Raw genomic sequence first — 22725 nt, forward strand, 5'->3', positions numbered from 1 at the left:
CAACAGCGCAACATCAGTGTCAAGCAGACTGTTCTCCAAGGAGCCCATATAATCTTCCCATTCTCTTTTCCCTGATTCTATTTCCCCAGAGCCTCTCATGGACAAGCAATCATGTGGAAAGAATCTGTCTAGATCCCTGTCCTGGGAGAATTGTATCCACTTCACTTGGAGCAGAACGGACCTGAAGGGAAAGCCTAAGGTAGATCCTGACATCTCAGAAATTGAGAGTTCTCAAGCTTATGGGGCAACCTAAACCAAGTTAGAAGACCTGGGGAGTGCTGATAGGCACAACCATTAGATTGGCTCTCTTGAGAATGGAGCCATTGCTTCTAAAAACTTTAGCTGAAACTTGGCAATGTTTTTTCTTTTTCTTTTTCCTAAGACACAGAAATCAGCATGGTTGACCTCAAGTTTCATTGATACATGCAAATTCTTCAGTCCCAGAAAATGTAAATTTAAACCTTAGCACAGTTCAGTGGCTTAAAAACAACTCTATTGTGAACCAAAGTGAAAAACAGCCTTTCCACACATAGAGCTCCACCTACACATGTCTATCTGAAACAAAATTTACAAAATAGAACATTTCCTAACAATGTGACATTCATCCTGATGTTGCTGGGTTTTTGATGTCGTTGTTATTGTTGTTAAGGATATAGTCATTTCTTATTGTAGTAGCTATAGCCTATAAATCCTATTGCAGATATTAAATTAATGAATACTAAACTAAACTATCCCTCTCAGGGGGAAATACAAAGGGTAGGTTCCTCTGGCTATGTGGTACAATATTTTACATATCTTTAATACATGTATATCTGATTCATTAACCTTGAACTCAGCCAACTGTGACTCATGCCAGAAAAAAACTAGAGTTTATCTAACACATGTATTTTCTCCGTAAGACATATGGCAACCCTCTTGCATTTAAAATACATAAGCACTTCATTCCTACACTTGGAAGTGTGGGTGTCATAAAAAAAAGTAAAGTCAACAAAAAAATTCATAAATGACAACACCATCATAGTACTCATTAGACTCCAAAACTAACTTTTAATGATAGGATAAGACCAGAAACAGAAAGACTAAAGTACATTGCCATGTTTGACTTCAGGTGAGAACACATAAACTAGGCAACCCAAGTGCTGTGATGCTCTGTACATTGGGCAAATGTCTGCAAAAGTGACATCATATTCATCCAGAGGTTACATATAATCTGCAGTGGGTAGTCAGTCTGTAAGTATTGAATCTGTGAATAATGAAGACCAACTGTAAATATATGTATGCAAAAAACTGCAATTATTGTCATGAGATAATGGGTTTAGCTTTCGACTGACAACTTGATAAGGAACTTGAATGTCAGTATTATGACTTTGTCACTGTTATGTTTCAATACATAAATAAAAATAATAATAAATGCTGAGGTTTGCATTAAAAAAGACAACTAACAAAATGATGTACAGATCATGACATCAGTAGGACATTATCAGCATTGTGCATATGAATATGATTTCAACAATGAAGAAATAGTTTGGTATGCTAATTCAAATCAGAAGTTCATACACCATGTAGTTAAAGATAGACTTTGGCAGTACAAAGGCCATGGGGATGGGGCTAAGCCTTTACCTCACATCACAAACACATGAAAATATTTTTATGTTCATTGCCACAATAGTTGATTGAGACAAATGAATTAAGATATCTTAATGGCCATGGACAAGAGAATATGTGGCATATACTACTTTATACAATTCAAAGATAGCAATGTAAATGAATAAACTAATGAAACATTGGAAGGGTCAAAAGTACATAATAAACTTTGGGAGGGATGAATATTCTTGTGTTCATTTTGTTTTACTTTTTGAGATTACAATATAATTACATCATTTTCACCTTCTGGTTCCTCTCTCCAAATCCTCTCATACACCCAACCTTGTTCTATTACAAATTTATGACTTCTTTTTTCTTTAATTGTTGTTTAATACAAATGTATGTGTGTGTGAAATCTTCTTTCTAAATCATAAATATAACTTGCTTGATCTTTAAAATGTCACTTGTACGTACATGTTTTAAGGTTTGACCATTTTGTATTAACCATAGTCAACCTTTTAAAGGTTATAATGTGTGATTATTTGCATAAAGTTAAGAATATCAATCTGGAAGTTCCTCAGAAAATTGGAAATAGATTTACCTGAAGACCCAGCTATACCACTCTTGGAATATACCCAAAATATGCCCCACCATGCCACAGTGGCACATGTTCCACTATGTTCATAGCAGCCTTATTTGTGATAGCCAGAAGCTGGAAACAACCCAGATGTCCCACAACAGGAATGAATACAGAAAATGTGGTTCCTTTACACAATGGAATACTACTCAGCTATTAAGAACGAGGACATCCTGAGTTTTGTAGGCAAATGGATGGAACTAGAAAATATCATCCTGAGTGAGGTAACTCAGACCCAAAAGGACATGCATGGTATGTACTCACTAATAAGTAGATATTAGCCAAAAACAAACAAACAAAAAAAAAACAAAAAAAACATACAGAATACACAAGATACAGTCCACAGAATTCAAAAGGCTCAACAAGCTGAAATGCCCAATTGAGGACTCCTCAATCCCACTTGGGAGAAAGAAGAAAGCAATCACAAGTGTGGAGGGAGGGAGGGAGGGACTTGGGAGAGAAAGTGGACGGGGTGGGGGGCAGTCAAAAAAAGAATATACAAAACACTTTATATTGTGTAAAGATGCATGAAAACTTAATAAAATGCAAAAAAATTAAGACCTGATTACTGTTTTCCAGTGAAAGAGAAAATAATAAGTGAAAATCATTTCTGTAGTTAGGCTGAGATCATCTGAGACTAATTCATTACCGACTATGCTTAGGTTTTCAAAAAGAAATATTTATTATGGTATCTTAAAGAACTTTGTATATATGCTAATAATTGCATTGCCTCCAGCTTACAGAACAAATGACAGCAAATCACAGAGTTATCAGAAAAACTTAGTGAAGGAGCTAAGGATGACAAACATCTATCCATCAAGCAGGAAGTACGTATGGTTGTCAGTAAAGAGAACAAGAAGCTGCTACCTGCTCTGGTTTTCTGAATGGGGCTGTTTTCCTCCCTAGGGGGAGGCTGAGTTGCTGTTGCTTTTAAATTACTTCAGACATCAGAATCCAATTATTCAAAGATAAAATTGCACTAACTAGAATGACATAATGCCACCTCAGAGGAGTTTTTCTGAAACTCTGAAATGACTCATGAGAGACTACATGTTGAAGACTTGGTCTGCATTGGAGCAATGTCCAGCGGTGATTTAGACTATCAATGGATAACTCCACTGATGGATTCATATCGAAACATGCTGTGAGGAAGTAACAGGAACTAAAACATGTGGAGTCTTGCTGGAGAACAGAAGTCACTGGGCAGAGACACATCCTTGAAGGATGTATCTTGTCCTCCGTCCCTTACTTTCTTTCTGTCTCTCCGCTTCCTGGCCAGCATTAACTGAAAAGTTTTTCTCCAACAAACGTTCCCTGTCACAGTCTCCCACCTCATCACAGGCCTGGAAACAATAGGACCAAGTCTTGGATTGAAACCTCTGATACTGTGAGCCAAAATAAGTCTTGCCTCCTTTCACCTGATTTTCTAAAAGAGATAGACCATCACAGAAAACTGACTAACTTAGACAGACAGACTCTAAAATAAAAAAACCGAAAGATTCCTCTGCTAATCAATACCCAGACATTGCTTTCTAACATGAGTTCCCTTGGGATATGCTCTAAAGAAAACTCAACTTCAAGCCTAGAAGAGAGAGTATACAGCTGCTGCTTGTTATTTTAAGAAGTATAAAGAGGTGCTCAAAACCCCAAAACCTGGGAAAGGAATATATGACTTGATTGTATAGTCTTTGCCTAGTATTTTAAGACTCTGGTTGTATATCAACAGAATATAGGAGCCAACTTCAAGAGCACTCAATAACCCAGTATGGAACAATGAACAAAAAAATAAATATTCTTGAGTCCATAAAAAATCTGCATTAAATAACTGGACTAGATAGATAATTCTCCTGGTCAGAAGAGTGACAAATATATGTATATAGTTACTACCCTCTCAAGGAAGGAAAACATGACATCCCACTCCTCAAATGTGGGATGCACATCATGGCTTCCTAAAGAATACAGTACTAAGAAATCAAAGACTAACTTTACAATAAAGGCACTGCCTCAATTAAATAATAAAAAGCCAGCATTATACCCAGGATGGTGGCATGTACCTGTCATTATAACATCCAGAAGAATGAGACAGGAGGATCATAATTTCAAACAATCCTGAGCTATAAAGCTAGCATCTCAAAAAAAAGTATCTGTCACCAATGGTAAATGATTTAAACTATAGGTATCTTAGAAATAGCATGTTAGCTCTGTGTTTTTCTTCTTTAAAAAAAAAACTTTAATGTAATCTAGAGAAAACAAATAAATCCAAATAAAACCAATCTGTAGAAAATGTCTGCAAAGAGTATGACCATTCTTAGTCAAAACTGTGAAACTCTCCCATGTGCAAAGAAGGGGACTGAGACACTGCCACAATATAAAAATGCAAGATGAAAGGCCCAAATAGACAGACTCCTAAACTAAAGAAAGGCATTAAAGACACCCAAAGAAATCTCAACAAAGGATTAGCTTCAATGAATAAGAATGCATCAGTATTGGTTCATTCATGATGACAATTATGCCAGAATAGCATTTCAATAGAGGGGTAATGGTACCAGGGTACTTTATAGCATTTCTGTAACTCTTCCATAAATTGAAAACTAGTCTAAAATTTAAAAATATACCCAAAAATGACCTCTTCAACCATCCCTGGAAAAGCAGGAAACACTCATGAGAAAGAGTAAAGTGTTTATTTCTAAGATGTCACTGTTTTTTCCATTCCCCATCCCCCATCCACCATGAAGGAATGACCTCCTTGGCCTCTTAGTGAGATGCGATCTTCTAAAATATAAACTCACAGCAATGCTTATGTGGAATGGTCCCTTGGGGGAGCAATAAAAAGGGTGTTGCCTAGAAGCAAAACTCCGCTCAAGTTTTCCACCTTTAGATAGGGAAGCAGTGTTATCAAGTTTATGTGTATGTAAGGAAATGCTCATTCCTTAGGAGGTGGAACTATACGTGAGAGGCAGAACCCACTTTATGAGTCCACTGGCCAGATAGCTCTGGCTCAACAAAGAAGATCTAGTTTAGTAGATATAGATATATAGATAGAATTGAGATTATAAATCTCAGACCAAGGAAGGTCTCTCTATATCCATTATGACTTCAACTCATGGAGACAAGATTACTCTATCCTTATGAAATCAAAAATGTAGTCTATGTTGTCCATGAACTTCACAGCCAGACATCAAGCACAAACAGAAATGCATCAGTATAAAAGATGTGCAAACCTTCACACAGGCAAGCTACTCATGTCTTTGAAAGGAAAGCCAAGAACAAAAACAACAAACAAATATAACTGGCCTCGTTACTTGAAGTGCGGGTACAATTTTTTAAAGAACATATTTACCACTGTGCAGTAGTGGTGCATGCCTTTAATCCCAGCACTCAGAAGGCAAAGGCAGGTGGATCTCTGAGTTTGAGGTCAGCCTGGTCTACAGAGTGAGTTCCAGAGCCAGGGCTACATAGATAAACCCTATCTCAGAAAACCAGAATTAAAAACAAAACAAAGAAACATACTTATGGACCACTGAACGGAGCAAGTACTTGGGATTATCTCCTGGGTTATTGTCATCATAAGGTATTGATGCACCAGCCCCTGAACTTAATCAGCATGAGAAATAATAGCAGTATGAACCTCAGCTGTCAAAGAAAAGGACCAGCTACCTCACAAGGATCCTTAACTTGTTCCCACAGAAGGTGGGAGTGGCCAGAAAAGAGTGTGGTTAAAGGAGCAAGTGAACAAACAAATGAGTGAGAAAATTTAGGAGGGAAACTGTAACTGACTTCTGAGAGTATGGACTGCCTCTTCACAGACCTGCTGTGAACAACAAGCTGGTTGTTCTGACAATCTCCTTAAAGGCTTCAGATCTTTGCCCTGAGTGAAGATGTGGGGAGATGCGATAAATCTTAGTCATTGTACTAATAAAGCAGTTTTATTTACTAAGGAAAAAGGAGAGAGGAGGAAGAAAAACCAGAAAGGAAGGGGAGGTGGAAAGGGAACTGAGAGGGAAGGGAAGGGGAGAGAGGGAAGGGAGGGGGGAAGAGGAGGGGGAGGGGAATGGAAGGGAAACCGATGGAAAGGAGGAAGAAAAGGAAAAGAAGAAAGAAAAGCAAATCATGGATCATTTGTGTCCATGTTTCTTCTAGTCCCACAATAAAATTCTAGCTCAACTTTAAACCAATAAATCTGCTGGTGGCAGGTTATTTTGTTGTTGGCTTTGTTTCCAACACATGAAGGATTGTGTTCTGTTGAAAGCTCTATCATATCACTGTATGTCTTGTATTTAGAAAGGAGATTATAATTTGACTACAGTTGACCCTGGTTCCTTTTATCAGGATTTAGCATGGGGTGTTTAGGAGAGAGAAAAGGAAGAATTCCAGAGATGCTTCCCAAGGCACGAAGCATGCACTCTAAGATCCATGGGCAAGGGGATTGCAGAGAGCATGTTTATCGTAGCCTGGGATGGTCATTTAAAGCCAAAGATGTGGGGTTGGAACATTTTAAAAAAGACTACAGAACTGCCTAGCGTTTCCTATTCTGGCTCAGGCACATGAGGCAGAGATGCCACAAAGAGAACATGACAATAACCCTGGCATACTTATGCCATGTCTATGATTCTACAATTTGATCTCACAGCTGAGTGAGTTCTCACTACCTTTAAAATACCAGAACATTAAGCTAAATGTCGATTTGGGGGAATCCAGCATCCATGTCCATCTGTCAGTATCTCAAGTTTCTCTCAGGGAAGCATTCCAAATAATGAATAAAATTGTTTTCAACCAGTGGATCCATGCAGATTATCAAGCAGTTAAAAAACCACATGTCATAAACTTGAATAAGTAAGAAAAAGGCAATACACTGGCATCTATCTGAATCCTGTTCTTTTGGAATTTGGGAGGTCCAACTTTGGTTTCCTTTGCAGTATTTGTAAAGAAAGTAACTTATTCTCATTCCGTTGCTCTGATGTAAACAAGGTATCAGGGGGGCGATGCTTGACCTACTTAAGAGAACAAACTGTTTCCAAGTACTATGTAATAGCATCTATTTGTATATAAACAACCTGTTGTTTCAATCGCCATCTTACCTCTGAACAAAACACAGCAGGACTTCTCTGGCCTTGGCAGATATCTTTGCAGCTCATTGCGAGCATACTGCATCTTTAAAGACAATCATACCTCCCTTTCCGTCTAGCACTGGAACTTTCTACAGCTCAGACTTACCCCTCCCCACATCAAGTTACCCCATTTTTTGTACACTGTGACCTTTCATGTAAATGATGGCATATATTATGATTCAAGATGGTTAGATGTAGAACTTAGTTTTTTTTTTCCCCAGTCCACAGGAAGATTTTCATTTAGTAAACAGGATTTGTGAGGAGCTAAAAGGGATGAATAGCAGGGCTTGAGATTCAAATCCCAGAGAGGTAGTTGAGGAGCACATGATGTCTTCCTGAACAGAGTTCAGAATTGTCTTCCAAAGGTTAGCACTTTCCATGACTTCACTCGCATACTTTCGAATGGTTTCCATCGCCTATATTTTTTTGCATTAAATCCCTTCCTTGGAATTTCTCTGTCATTCACACATCTACCTTTTAATAAGTATCTTCCCCAAGAATGTCAAACTTAGTCAAACAGTTGCATAAGATCCAATCCCACTCACTTTCTAAGTACATTTGCTTAAATCAAGAGGATCCAAGCTTTCCCTTCAGAACAAGATGTTCCCAGAGCCAGCTGTTTACGCTCCTGAAGTGCTCGGTTCTCAAGGATGACAGTCTCACGATTTCCATTGAAGAACTGAAGCCATTCACCAATGAGTCCATTGTTAGGAGCGTTCTGGGCTCACCTAGTCCCCCTTACTAATCATCACAGGTTTAATGGGTACATCAGAGACTCCATAAACCATACATAATACAGGGGAGGGAGAGGTGACTCTAAGGTTAAGAGCACTGACTGCCCTTGCACAGGGACCTGGGTTCAATTCCCAGCACCCATACATTGGCTCACAGCCACCTGTAACTCCTGTTCTAGGGGATCTAATGCCCTCTTCTGACCACCAAAGGGACCAGGCACACATGTGTCTAATAAACATACATGCAGGCAAAACATTTATACAATAAAGATAGTGATGTGATTTTTTTTTAAAAAAAGATTTATTTTTTTATGTATGTGAGTACACTGTCACTGTCTTCAGTCACACCAAAAGAAGGCATCTGATCCCATTACAGATGGTTGTGAGCCACCATGTGATTGCTGGGAACTGAATTCAGGACCTCTAGAAGTCAGTGCTCCTAACCACTGAGCCATCTCTCCAGCCCCCAATATGTGATTAAAAAAAGAAGAAGAAAAAGAAGAAGAAGAAGAAGAAGAAGAAGAAGAAGAAGAAGAAGAAGAAGAAGAAGAAGAAGAAGAAGAAGAAGAAGAAGAAGAGTAAATACCACTTGAAGAAAGTAAATCAACTGAAATCAACCACAAGAAAACTGAAATCAAATTGAATTAGATTGAAAGTAAATTGCTTGGACGTGAGAAAATATGCATGTAAAACTCTCACTAGGATTCTGGAATATCGCTGTGCAGTGGTGACTTAGAAGAGATGTTCAGCATTCCCAACCTGCCTTCTCTGAATCTCCACACAGCCTTGGATAGATAGAATCCATGCTCTGTAGTCTACAGCCTAAGTCCCTGTTTTCTTGTCCTGGACACCCTTACTCTAAATTGTGGCTAGTTATCAGTACTAGCTGGAAAGTGTTTCCATGGCGGTCACACCGTGGCTTACTCTTTCTTTTAGACTGCATGCCTTTTGAGTTATGGGCGCCTGGTACAAGTATTTACACAAATGTGTTTAATGCATGTGTGAATAATGATGAGGTTGTTTGTTTGTTTGTTTGTTTTTCAAGAGAAGGTTTCTCTGTATAGCCCTGGCTGTCCTGGAACTCACTTTGTAGACCAGGCTGGCCTCAAACTCAGAAATCTGCCTGCCTCTACCTCCCGAGTGCTGAGATTAAAGGCGTGGGCCACCACGCCCCGCTTAATGATGAGTTTTAAAGAAACCCATCTCCCAATATCTTAGGCTATATTCCAAATGTATTGCATTTCCAAAGAAAAATGACCGCAAGTATTTATCTAACATTCCTAAGAAAAGCATTTCAATAATGTATTAAATCTTCTGAGTATCAAGTTTATCTGATTTAATTTTGCTTAAAATCCATATATATGTGTGTGTGTCTATATATGTATATATATATGTATGTATGTATGTATGTATGCATATATATATACCTATATATATGCATACCTATATATATATATATACCTATATATATGCATACATACATGCACACATTCTGAAGCTTATATATGATTTTTAAAGAAATTGTATAATTTCTTCAGGTCATATATCATATATAGGACTGGAGGTCAAATTTAGACTTTGCTCAAATATGTGCATCTATATGCTTTAGAAATGTCAGAGGATACATACAAAAAGTCTCACCAACATTACCACCCAGGCATGAGCTGAACAAATACAACACCAATGGGCATGCCCAAGTAAATGAAGACATGCCCACAAGGCCTCAACACAAAGAATTATAAGCAACTGAGAGAAGTTGGAAGTGGGAGACGTGGTCCTTTCAGGGAAGAGCACACCAATTGGCTGTTCCATACCAAATTGTCGGCCCTGAAAGCATACATACATACATGTAACATTATACAGACTGAACACGGTATGTTTAGGAATATACAAGTATACTCATGTACACATACATGTGCAATAGTAATGAAAAACAGAGTCCATGAATTTGAAGGAAAATAGGGAGGGGTATATAGAAGGTTTAAAGAGAGAAAGGGGAAGAGAGAATTTTGTCATTATATTATAGTTTTGAAAACATTTATACACACACACACATGTATGCATGTATGTATGTATGTATGTATGTATGTATGTATGTATATGGTTCTGCCATTAAAAGCTCTTCCTCCAAAGACTGACAGACAACCTAAGTTCCATTTCCAGAATCCACATGGTAGAAAGAGAAAACCGAGATCCACAATTCGTCCCCTGACTTCCACACACACGATGTGGCATACACACACATGTTCCTCAACTACACACAACACATGCATGCATGGGCGTGCAGTAAAATGAATATAAGTGAAAATAACTGAAGACACCAACCTATACACTTTACTGTATCTACCTAGTGCATTATCTGTGTATGTACCTCTCTCCTTACTCAAACTTGATCCTTCAAACAAAGGCAATCTCCCAAGGATCACACGGTTAGTAAGAAAAGCAATGGCTTATAGATATATTGGGAAACTTGCTAGGATCGTCAGACCCTGATCCTAATGTTGGCTTTATTCCACTGTTTATCCAATACATTAGTGAAGCAAAATAGAAAGACAGGAAAACTACGGGGACTTAAGAAGGGGAAGAAGCCCCTTACCCTAGAATCTAGTTTGCCTATTCTGGTGACTCAGAGTCAAGAAACCTCAACATAACTGACAAAGCCAAAGCTGCTTGCAGGGATAACGTGTGTTTTCCTGAGGACTTCATAAACGGGGATGTTAAAAACAACAAATGGCTTGTGCTTACTTAGAGCCAGAATGTTTGGAACCTTGCGTTTTACCATATTAGCACTCGTCTCTCATCCCTAAATCTAAGGAATGCACCTCGTGAAACCACCTTGCAATTTCATTAACAGAGAGAAATTCAAGATATAAAAAAATTAAAATACCTCATATGCTTTTACCTAATTTTCATATTTTAAAGGCTTTTTTTAAGTCAAGCTCCCATATAGCCTCTGAAAAATGTTAGTTAGAAAGCCACAAAATCACATATACATACATACATACATACATACACATGCACGCACACACACACATACACACACACATACATATGCATTAATTAAGACATTCAAGGAGATCTCTCTTCTGTCTCTCTCTCCCTCGCCTCCCCTCATCTGACTTGACTCTGTGTGTGTGTGTGTGTGTGTGTGTGTGTGTGCTATCTTTTTTCTATGTGACTCCTTGTCCAAATACTCAATGTGCTTACTAACTCCACTTTGTTCTGACTTATTCTTTACTGCGGCATGGCCAAGGATCCGTCCTTACCCAGTGGAGGTTCCTAAAAACCAACCTCTTCAGGCTGCTAGGGCTGAGATGCAGGACACAGCTGACATGCTGACATCACCATTTTTCATTCACTGAAGCTTTTTTTTTAACCCTTTAAACTCAGGACATCAGCCCAGCTGTGGCTCAACTCACCAGGAACATATTCAGTTTTCTCCAGTCTTCTGTGGCAGGAAACTAGATAGAAATGGAAAAGAATTACAGCCTTGAACTCAGCAGGCCTGTGTCCCTAACTGCTACCAGGCTGGTTTAGATGTGTCCCATTCTTAAAAGTGTTAGAAATCTTGGAGTTGTCACTGGAGGGTGGTTCTTTCATTATGGATTTCCAGTTTCGTGGTCTTTAGGGCAAACCCACCATATCTCGGGTTATAAATATGTATTACATATGCAGGATATTCAAAATATAACTAGGTAACTGACAAATAATCAAAGAAAGAGAGGCTATGGATTTGAGGGATCACAGGAGGGATTGGAGAGTCAGGGAGTGTGTGGAGGGAGGAAGGGAAGGGAAACAATGACCTAATTCTATTTTAATTAAAATATACTTTGAAAAAGAAATAATGCAAATTTTGTTTGGATTTAAATACTCTCTTCCTGAAACCTCAAAATAAAATAAAATAAAATAAAATAAAATAAAATAAAATAAAATAAAATAAAATAAACCAACCCCCCCAACTGAGTTTGTTTCACACAAGTTCACTTCCCAAGACAACAAAAGAATTTTGACTTGTCCTTATTGTTCTGATATAACTCATTTTCTTGCATCACTTTTAAAATACCCACCTGCAATTGTGACAAAATTGTGGGGAAATGGGTATTTTGTGAGTCTTGCAAACCATAAAACAAAAAAAAAATGTGGAAGATATTTCCTTATGGTTGTTTATGTTGATTTTAAGAGTCAGTGTCTACACAGAGATGATGATGTCTACAACTGTGCTGTGTAGGAGAGTTGATGCTTACCATACTTCCTCAACCTTACGTTAACCTGGCAAAAGAATCATTGGTCCTCACCGCAGGTTCCTGGCCGAATGTGTGTCCCTCACTGGCTAAGAGCTACTCATAAACATTAAAACTCTGCCTTAATAATAAGGAGATGGCTTCTATGACGTAAGCATTTGTATGTCTTGTGATCAAGTAAAATTAGCTTTTAAGTAGTAAAATTACTAATTCGAGGTTACTAGAAGTTTTTGTTCCTGGGTAACATTACCTGTGGCTTTCTGAGGTTGGATAGAATGGAGCCTTTGGAATGGTGCATGTTGGGTCGTGCATGCAGATTCACAGAAAGTAAGAATTCTTACAGTTTGGGAAATCAGTGTGTGCTGTTGGCTTCGGTAGGTTGTGGTTTTTAAAATGCTGCTTTTCCTTCCACTGGCATATAAATGAATGGTAATTTAGTTTCACCGCGTTGAATTTAATTTGTCGTGGTTGCTTACTTAACTCAGTAGTGTGTCACTGGCTGCTTCTATGGAACATAATTTTCTGGTATGAAGTATATGACAAGAATACATGCGTACTTCTGGGAGGAATCTATATGCATCATTCAATCTGCTTATCTAGAAGCCACTTAGAGGTGACATTCTTATGCATGTGGATTTGTACTGTTTCAGCAAGTTGTCACAACCTAAGAAGGTGTGATAAACATGTTATGGACCATTTTAAATGTTATAACACACTTTTTTTCATAAAAATATCTAGAAATCCTTCATCCAAAGCACTTAGGAAAAGATTTATTTTAGAATCCACAAGTTCTTGATCCAAGGCTGGTAATATAATACACAGTGTCGTGTAGCTAAACCACAGGCTGCTGGGGTCTGAAGCAAAGGCCATTATCAGTCCCATTGACATTCAGTGTGTGAATGGTTACAATAAATCAATAAGGCAAGGCTATGAAAAGCCTCGTACTCCAGCCAAATGACTCCGTAGAAAACTTGGAAAAGCACTTCCATTTTAGAGCCTTTTGGATTTCAGAATTGCAGATGACATCTTATGAGTCTATGTACTTTTTTTTCCCTTTGTAAAATGAATATGATGAACAAATTTAAATTCTGGTTTAATAGCATAAGGTGAGAAATCAACAGCAAGAAAAACTATAGAAAATACTAAGACTAAGCAACACATTTCTGAATACAAATGAATAAGAAAATCAAAAAGGAATTTTTTAAATTCCTACAATTGAGTGAAAATGAAAACAGCATATCAGAATCTATGGTATACAACAAAGACAGTCCTAAGACCTAAGTTTGTATCTTTAAGTACATAATTTTTAAAAATTCAGACCAGTGCCTTGCTGAGCCATCATCAGAAAGTCTCCCTCCTGCATCAGATAGGACTGAAAAGAGACCCACAGCCAGACATTGTGCAGAGGGGAAGAGACTTTGGAATGTACATCCCTAAACTGGGTGTCTCCATCAAATCCCTCCCCTCAGAGCTCAGGAAACTCTGAGGAAGAATGTAAGAGCTAGAGAGGACTGAGGACATCAAGAAAACGAGGCCCTCTAAAACAACAAGATTGACACACATAGGAACTCACAGAGACCAAGACAGCATGCCCAGGGCCAGCATGGGTGTTCTCTAGATATGGTTCTAGTGGTAAAAGGAGACTTGGACACATGTCCCCTTCCCTAACCCAGAAGCAACCTCTACTGGTTAACCACTTGAAAATGGCAATTTAGTTTTATCTAAGGGCATCTCACTGGGGAAACAAAGTACTCTGAATGGTAGGCTGCATGCCCAGCAATAGTCGGCCAACAGAAAACAAACTCAACAGCATCTTTGGAGGGTCCTGGTTGCATAATATCATGTCAGGGTCTTCCCTTTCTTGTTTATTTTATCTTTTTAATTTTTACCTTTTTCTTCTTTCTTTTTCACTCTTCAGATCCTTTACCTATATTTTATGGCTTCTAGTTTAGTGTTTTTCTAAGCTCCTAGAGTGTGCTTGTGAGTGGGTCTTTGCATCTATATCTGTTTCTTATGCCATGTCTTAGGCTCTTTCCCCTCTTTGATTTGTCCTATTCTGATGTGTTAGTTTTGTTTTATTTTATTATTATCCCTTAGAAAACTGTTTCTTCTTCTTTCTTTCTTTCTTTCTTTCTTTCTTTCTTTCATTTATTTATTTATTTATTTATTTATTTATTTATTTATTTTTGTTTCCTCCTGAATGCTGGCATTAAAGGCATGTGCCACCACACCAGCTTACCTGTTTCTTTTCTAATGAAAGAAAGAAAGTGTATGGAACTAAAAAGAGGAAAAAAATTATAATTCACATATGTGAAGAAAAAAGTCAATTTTTTTTCATTGTTTTTATTCCCTTTACATCCTGATCATAGCCCCCCTCTATCTCTCTTTTCAATCCCACCACCACGAGTCCCCTCCCCATGGCCCAATTCTTCCTCAGAAAAGTGGAGTCTCCCTCTTGGGTACCACCTCACCCTGGAGCATCAAGACCCAGCAAGACTAGGCACATCCTCTCCCACTGAAGCCCAACCAGGCAGTCCAGGTAAGGGGAAGGAGATCTAATGATAGGGAACAGAGTTTGAGACAGCTCTACCTATTAGGGGACCCACATGAAGACCAAGCTACACATCTGTTACAAGTGTGTAAGTGGTCTAGGTTCAGCTCCTGCATATTCCCTGATTGGTGGCCCAGGCTCTGTGAGCTCCCATGGTTCCAGCTTAGTTGATTCTGTGGGTCCTCCTATGGTGACATGGACCCCTCTGCCTTTTTCATTTTTACCTCCCATTCTTCCACAAAACTCCCCAGTCTCAGCTTGATGTTTCATTGCGGGTCCCTGCATCTGCTGCTGGATGAAGCCTCTCAGGAGAAAATCATGCTAGGTTCCTGACTGAAAGCACAAGTGACCATCATTAAGAGTGTCAGGGGTTGGCTCTCTCACTTGGGATGGGTCTCAAGTTGGGGCAGTGGCTGGTTGGCTGTTCCCTCTGTATCTGCTCCATCTTATCTCTGCACATCTTGTAGACAAGGCACATTTTGGGTTGAAGGTTTTGTGGGTGGATTGATGTTCCCCTCCTTCCTCTGGAAGTCCTCCCTGACTACAGGAGGCAGCCACTTCAGCCTCTATACCCCCTCTGGTAGGACTCTCATCTATAATCATCCCCATAGGCTCCCTATATCCTCTCCCATCCCCCACCCCACAACAGATTTCCATTCTCACTCCCAGTTCTCTCCCACCCCTGACCACCATCCTCCTTCCCCTCCTCACCTCATCAGCTCTTCTCCTACACAGTTCCGTCTCTCCATCTATCTCCAGTGACCTTTAGTTTCCCCTTCTGAGAGGAAAAATAAAAATAAAAACTAATCATCAGAGAAAACTCAAGTAAGGAACATAATGATGTACCTGACAGCTTTGGATAAAACAAGAATAAACTAAACCAGGTGTAGATGGAAGAAATCAGACCAGAGCAGAAATTAATTAAACAGGGGTAATTGAGGAAAAAATAATACAAAGAAACAATTAAATGTGCTGGGATATTGAAAGGATGAACAAGAGTGACACACACTTAGCCATCTTAACCAAAAGAAATGGAGCAAAGTCCAACATTACTGAAGTTAGTGCGAGAAGCAGAGCAATGACATTTAGAAAACCCTAAGGCCACTGCTTGAAAGTCCGTGAAGAAGTAGATGAATTTCTAGCTGCATAGGGCCTACCGAAGTTAAAACCAAGGCAGGATAAATAATTTAAGCACATCTATGACAAGCACTGAGATTGAAGCAGTAATGAAAAAAAAAATCCCCTGACTATAAAAAGCCCATGTCCAGATGGATTCACTGCAGAATTATACCAGACCTTTAAAGGATGAAACCAATGCTTCTCACATTATTCTGTAAAATCGAAAAGGAACATTTCCAAACTCTTTTTACAAAACCAGGATTATTCAAATACCAAAACCAGCTAAAGATACAATAAACAAAGAAAATTAAAGCCCAATTCCCCAATGAACATAGATACAAAAAGCCCAAAGAAAATGCTTTCAAACCAATATAAAAAACACATGAAATAGTTCACCATGGTCATGTGGCCTTATTCCAGAGATGCAGGGATAGTTCAAAATATGCAAACTGATATGTGCAACATATTAGATAATTAGATTCAAGGAAATAATTTTTCTGATCATACCAGTAAATTCAGAAAAGACTTTCAGCAAAACCAGGTATCCATCAAGGATAAAAACCTTTGGTGACTGAGCATAGGGATGAAGGGAACAGATCTTAACACCATGAAAGCTATTTGTAACAAACATATAGCCAACATCATGCTGCATGGAGGAAAAACTTCAAAGTACTCCCCATATGATCAGAAACAAGACAAAGGTGCCCACTCTCTCCACTCCTGTTCAATACAGTGCCTGGTGTCGTAGATAAAGCAATAAAATAAGAGAAGGAAATAAAGGTGATACATTGGGAGAAGAAGTCAAAGTGTCCAAGTTAGCAGACGATAAGGTGAAGATGACACCAGAGAACACCTAGAACTGATGAACAATTTCAACAAAGCAGCAGGATACAAAAGGAGCATGCAAAAATTAGTTTTTTGTATACTAACAACAATCACAGTGAGAAACAATCATAGAATGATATTATTCATAAACACCTCAAAAAAAAAACAAATAAAATAAAATACCTTGAATTAACCCTAACCAAGAAGGCCTCTATCATAAAAACTTGAAAGCTCTGGAGAGAAACATACAGTAAGACAGAAGAAGATGGAAAGACCTAGAATGCTCATGTATTGAAAGTGTTAATATTGTGAAAATGACCAAACTATCAAAACTAATAGAGAGAGACAATGCATTCTCAAAATTTCCAAGCCATTTTTTACAGAAATAGAAAAAAAATGCCATAGGCAAGAGCAAATGAGTAATGTAAGTAAGGAGATGATTATTATAGGCAAGAACAGAAAAAGAAAACGATAGAGATGACGAGTCTCTATCAAAATGAAAACTGTCTCTGATGTTAAGATCAACAGTAAACTATGGCTAAGGAAAGAGTCTCTACGTTGGAGACTAAATCAATAAAAAATTCAATGCTGAGAATGCTTTATCCTAGCCCCCAACTCCAGAAAGGCATTCCCTGGGAACCCACACAACACACCAGCCAGGGAGGCCTGGAGTCTAACTGTAGATCTTCACTCTTCCTTCTCCCCTTCATATCCAATCCCCCCAGTCTTATGACTCATCTCCGCAGTGGACCTGATTTGATGTACACTACATCCCCATTTCCAGCTGACCACACAGATCTTCCACTCCAACCTTCCTCCCTGCTCACCCTGAAATCCTAGTTCCCAACACCTGCAGACATTCACTGGGAACCCACCAGTCAAGCCTGTAGGCTTGGCTGTAAGTCGTAATAAGTAGGGCAAGGAAGCAGGTAGGTGAGTTTCTGATCTTCACTTTCACTCTACTCTTCCATAGCCAACTCCAGCTCTGTAGCAGACAAACTATTGCAGACTCTCCTCACTCTCCCACTCCTAAGAGACTACACAGATCTTGGTGGACCACCCTGATTTCCTGCCTCTGGTGGACCCACCTCAGTCCATCTTCATTCCTAAGTGTCATCTGCTAATACCATACCTACCCAACAGAGTAAGTACTTGAAGTCTTAGCTAGAGCAGTAAGACAACTGAAGGAGATCAAGGAGATAAGAAAGGAAGAAGTCCATGTATCTCTACTTGTAGACAATCTGATAGTTTACATAAGTGACCCAAAAATTCCACCAGGAAACCCATATAGCTGATAATTTCAGCAAAGCAGCTGGATACAAAATTCACACACACACACACACACACACACACACACACACACACTACTACTACTACTACTAGCCCACAAAAGAAGGAGTAACATAAAATATATGCAAATGAAAAATGAACTAGGAAAGAAATCAGGAAAACAATGCCTTCCACAATAGCCTCAAAAAATGTATAATGCCTCGAGGTCAGTCTAACCAAGCAAAGAACTGACTTGTATGATTAAAAATGTGATGACATTGGAGGAGAAAACATTGAAGAAGATATCAGAAAATAGAAAAATCTTCCATGTTCATGGATTTGTAGGATTAACAGTAAAACTGGCCATCCTACCAAAGCAATCTATAGATTCTATACAATACCTATCAAAATTCTAACACAGTTATTCACAGATTTTGAAAGGAATAATAAGGAAACAAAAAACAAAGGATAGTTAAAACAATCCTGAATAATAAAAGAACTGCCAAAGGTATCAGCATCTCCAATTTGAAGTTGTAATACAGAGCTATAGTAATTTAAAAAAAAAAAAAACCACCATGGTATAGGCCCAAGAACTGATATAACTATTGATGGACTTTAATTGAAAACTCAGACATAAATCCACACACCTATGGACACCTGATTTTTGATAAATAAGCAAGAAATATGCACTTGAAATAAGACACCATCTTCAACAAGTGGTGATGGTCAAAGTGGAAAACTGCATGTAAAAGAATGCAAATAAATCCATATGCACTGTTGTGGGATATTCACCAGAAAAGACTGCTTGGACATGGGTTTAAGCCAATAGAAAGCCTTTATAGCTGGCTGGTGACTACACTGTTGTTCAGGATCCCAGTGTAGCCCTGAGCCTTTCTTAGGGTGAATTTCTAAGCACAAAAACCATGTTCTTCATTGACATATTTCAGTGGACAAGAACAGCTAACCAGAAGTGGAACTACAGAAGCCAAAAAGCAAGATTAGTACAGTTAGGCTTTCCCAGAACTATGGACTTTGATGGATTAGGTATTTGTTTTGATTTTGGCAGGTAGCACTGTCTAGCTGAGTTTAAAGGCCTGAATGGTATTTCCATCATGGGGGTTGAGACACTTAGCACCCTGCACAAAACTCAACTACAAATAGATCAGGGACCTTAACATAAAACAAGATCCAATGAAACTGATAGGAAAGTATGAGAAGAATAGCCTGGAACTCATTAGCACAGGAATAGACTTTTTGAATAGAACACCATTAGCATAGGTGCTAAGATCATCAGTCACTAAATGGTACCTTATCAAACTGAAAAGCATCTGTATGGTAAAGGACACCATCATTCAGCCTACAGAATGGAGAAAGATTTTTATCAACTGGACATCTGACAGATGATATACAAATTATATAAAGAACCCAAACAACTAGATATTAAGAAAACTAATTTAATTTTAAAATAGGGTACAGATTTAAATTTAATTCTCAAAAGAGGAAACTCAAATGGCTGAGAAACACATATTCAGCATCCTTGGTCATTAGGGAAATAAAAATCAAAACTACTTTGTGATTTCTTCTTAAGCCCACTGAAATGGCTAAGATCAATAAAACAAGTGACAGCTAATGTTGCTGATGATATGGAGTTAGGAGAATGCTCATTCATTGCTGGTAGAACTGCAAACTTGTATATTTACTATGGAAATCAGTGTGGCAATTCCTCAGGAAGATGGGAAATGATCTACCTCAAAATAGAGCTATACCACTCTTTGACATATAACCAAAGATGCTTCATCCTACCACAGATCCTTTTGCTTAACCATGTTCACTGCTGCTCTATTCATTATAACCAGGAATTGGAAAAAATCACTATATCCATCCACAGATAAATAGATAAAGTAAATGTGGTGTGTTTATACAAAGAAGTAATAACCAGCCATTAAAAACATGATGTCGGGGCGCAATCTTGGTTCTGGGACTCCGCCAAACTTAGGAACTTACTCTGCACAGGCGAGAGTGTGCACCACAGAAGCTGACAACTTCTGGGACAGGCAGGAGCCACAGATCCTCTGAGGCAGCGCCCTTTTCGGGCTCCAGACATCTGGCCACCCTCCTGGCCAGAGGACAGGTGTCCACCTGGCTCGGGAGCCCTTTGCCTCAGGAGCAGTGGAAGCCATCTTGGTTCCGGGACTCCGCCGAACATAGGAACTTAGTCTGCACAGGTGAGAGTGTGCACCACAGAAGCTGACAGCTTCTGTGACCTGCCAAAGCAACACAGCTTCTGGGAAAGGTCCTGTTTTGGGCCTTCATCTTCGGCCAGGAGGAGGTCCAAAAGCCAGATATCTGTGCACCTTCCCTGTAAGAGGAGAGCTTGCCAGCAGAGAGTGCTCTGACCACTGAAACTCAGAGGAGAGAGCTAGTCTCCCAGGTCTGCTGATAGAGGCTAACAGAATCACCAGAAGAAGAATCTCTAAACAGAGACAACTATAACAACTAACTCCAGAGATTACCAGATGGCGAAAGGTAAACATAAGAATCTTACTAACAGAAACCAAGACCATTCACCATCATCAGAACCCAGCACTCCCACTTCGCCCAGTCCAGGGCACCCCAACACACCCAAAAAGCTAGACCAGGATTTAAATACATATCTCATGATGATGGTAGAGGACACCAAGAAGGACTTTAATAATACACTTAAAGAAATACAGGAGAACACTGCTAAAGAGTTAAGAGTCCTTAAAGAAAAGCAGGAAAACACAACCAAACAGGTAGAAGTCCTTAAAGAAAAACAGGAAATCACATCCAAACAGGTGATGGAAATGAACAAAACCATACTAGACCTAAAAAGGGAAGTAGACACAATAAAGAAAAGCCAAAGTGATGCAACGCTGGAGGTAGAAACCCTAGGAAAGAAATCTGGAACCATAGATGTGAGCATCAGCAACAGAATAGAAGACATGGAAGAGTGAATCTCAGGTGCAGAAGATTCCATAGAGAACATCGGCAAAACAATCAAAGAAAATGGAAAATGCAAAAAGATCCTAACTCAAAACATCCAGGAAATACAGGACACAATGAGAAGACCAAACCTACGGATAATAGGAGTGGATGAGAATGAAGATTTTCAACTCAAAGGACCAGCAAATATCTTCAACAAAATTATAGAAGAAAACTTCCCAAATCTAAAGAAAGAGATGCCCATAAACATACAAGAAGCTTACAGAACTACAAATAGACTGGACCAGAAAAGAAATTCTTTCTGACACATAATAATCAGAACAACAAATGCATGAAATAAAGATAGAATATTAAAAGCAGTAAGGGAAAAAGGTCAAATAATATATAAATGCAAGCCTATCAGAATTACACCAGATTTTTCACCAGAGACTATGAAAACCAGAAGATCCTGGACAGATGTTATACAGACACTAAGAGAACACAAATTCCAGCCCAGGCTACTATACCCAGCCAAACTCTCAATTACCATAGATGGAGAAACCAAAGTATTCCACGATAAAACCAAATTCACACATTATCTTTCCACAAATCCAGCCCTTCAAAGGATAATAACAGAAAAAAACCAATACAAGGACAGGAACCACACCCTAGAAAAAACAAGAAGGTAATCCCTCAACAAACTTAAAAGAAGACAGCCACAAGAACAGAATGCCAACTTTAACAACAAAAATAACAGAAAGCAACAATTACTTTTCCTTAATATCTCTTAATATCAAAGGGATCAACTCCCCAATAAAAAGACATAGACTAACAAACTGGCTACACAAACAAGACCCAACATTTTGCTGCTTACAGGAAACTCATCTCAGAGAAAAAGATAGACACTACCTCAGAATGAAAGGCTGGAAAACAATTTTCCAAGCAAATGGTATGAAGAAAAAAGCTGGAGTAGCCATTCTAATATCTAATAAGATTGGCTTCCAACCCAAAGTCATCAAAAAAGACAAGGAGGGGCATTTCATACTCATCAAGGTAAAATCCTCCAAGAGCAACTATAAATTCTGAATATCTATGCTCCAAATACAAGGGCAGCCACATTCATTAAATAAACTTTAGTAAAGCTCAAAGCACATATTGCACCTCACACAATAATAGTGGGAGACTTCAACACACCACTTTCACAAATGGACAGATCATGGAAAGAGAAACTAAAAAGGGACACAGTGAAACTAACAGAAATGATGAAACAAATGGATCTGACAGATATCTACAGAACATTTTATCCTAAAACAAAAGGATATACCTTTTTCTCAGCACCTCGTGGTACCTTCTCCAAAATTGACCACATAATTGGTCACAAAACAAGCCTCAAGAGATACAAAAATATTGAAATTGTCCCATGCATCCTATCAGATCACCATGGACTAAGGCTGATCTTCAATAACAAAATAAATAATAGAAAGCCAACATTCATGTGGAAACTGAACAACACTCTTCTCAATGATACCTTGGTCAAGGAAGGAATAAAGAAAGAAATTAAAAACTTTTTAGAGTTCAATGAAAATGAAGCCACAACATACCCAAACTTATGGGACACAATGAAAGCATTTCTAAGAGGAAAACTCATAGCTCTGAGTGCCTCCAAAAAGAAAGTAGAGAGCACACATTAGCAGCTTGACAACACACCTAAAAG

This window comes from Mus caroli, unplaced genomic scaffold (genome assembly GCF_978045245.1).
Source record: "Mus caroli unplaced genomic scaffold, Mus_caroli_1 scaffold_15, whole genome shotgun sequence".
Taxonomy (NCBI): Eukaryota; Metazoa; Chordata; class Mammalia; order Rodentia; family Muridae; genus Mus; species Mus caroli.